The following is a 1,389-nucleotide window of genomic DNA, read 5'->3' on the forward strand; positions in this document are numbered from 1 at the left end:
AATGATTTTGAGTTTTGTTCCACATTGTTCTTCCATTCTATCCAGGATCTCCTACATAGATATCCCTCTGAGTGGTTGACAGTGGTAGCCGGGCAGTGGTAGTTCTTCTAGTGTCACAGTCATATAAGCTAAGGATAACATGGTGTACCAGTTGATTGGACTGTTTCCATACATCTTTGTTTTTCTTCATTCTTCTTTGCTCTAGACAAGGAAAGACCCATTGTAGAATCTAGATGGCTGCTTGCAAGCTTTTAAGATCCCTGTTGCTACTTGCCAAAGTAGGATGTAGAACAATATTTTGTGTAGTATGTTATGCCAAATGAGCTTGATGTCCCCTGAGACTATGGTCCTGAGTTTGCAGGTCCAACTACTCGCTCCCTCTGTGTAGCTGGCTGTAGCCAAAAAGTGACTACAAACTTGGCCCTTGTCAGCTCTACTACATACCTGGTAATTCTTACAGAACATACCAATACACTTGTGGAAACATTGTCTGCCAGCCCTATACATGGTCTTGGGCACACTCCATCCTGCATAGATATACATAATAGTTTAGCCTATCCACCCATCTATCCACCTGTATAGCCATGTTTGCCTACACTGACAATGCAGTGTTGTATGTGAAAAAAGGTTCATCTTTATTTTCTGTACCTCCCATGCCCCTCTCTCTATCTTCCTCTTCCTCAATGCTACTGTGATGATTGCTTACATTTGGGACATTGCCCTTCTCTCATGCAAATCAATACTTGTCTCCAATTATCTAAAACAGTGTTCCCTCCTTTGCCTTTCCACCTCTCGTAACCAGCAAAGAAGATTTCCTTCCATATATAAACTTTTCCTTGACGTTTTACAATGACAGACTGCTCTGGTTACCTAGTGCTGCTCTGACAAGAAATATACCACAAATGGGATGGCCTTAACAAACGAGTTTATTCTTACAAATTGGAGGCTTTAAGTCCAAAGTCAAAGTGCCAAGCTCTAGGGGCTGGGTGAAAGCCCCTCAGCCTTGGGCTTCAGCTTTGCCTCCAGCTTCTGGCCCACTGAAGGTAGAGGCTTTTCTTCACTCAGACAGCTGCTGGCTGCTGAGGCTGCCAAGCCCAAGGTTGACAAATAACAAGGCACAGTCCCGATATTACCAAATCACATGGCAAGCCATTAATTTAAGTTCATTGTAAGTCACAAGGTCGGCAGAGTATGGCAGGCTGTTAAACAATGACACTGCTACATGCAGGATTCAATGTGCCATAGGCTAAAGACCATTCCCAAGGCTTCTCCTTATATACAGGAAACAGACCCCATCCCAAAGGCAGCTATTTAGCTGCTTGTGGTAGATCTCATCATGGAGTTGATTGCCAGGCTCATCATGCAGATTAACTATCACCAGCTGCCCAG

This window comes from Orycteropus afer, unplaced genomic scaffold, assembly GCF_000298275.1.
Source record: "Orycteropus afer afer isolate SDZICR_OR568_19922 unplaced genomic scaffold, OryAfe1.0 scaffold00078, whole genome shotgun sequence".
Taxonomy (NCBI): domain Eukaryota; kingdom Metazoa; phylum Chordata; class Mammalia; order Tubulidentata; family Orycteropodidae; genus Orycteropus; species Orycteropus afer.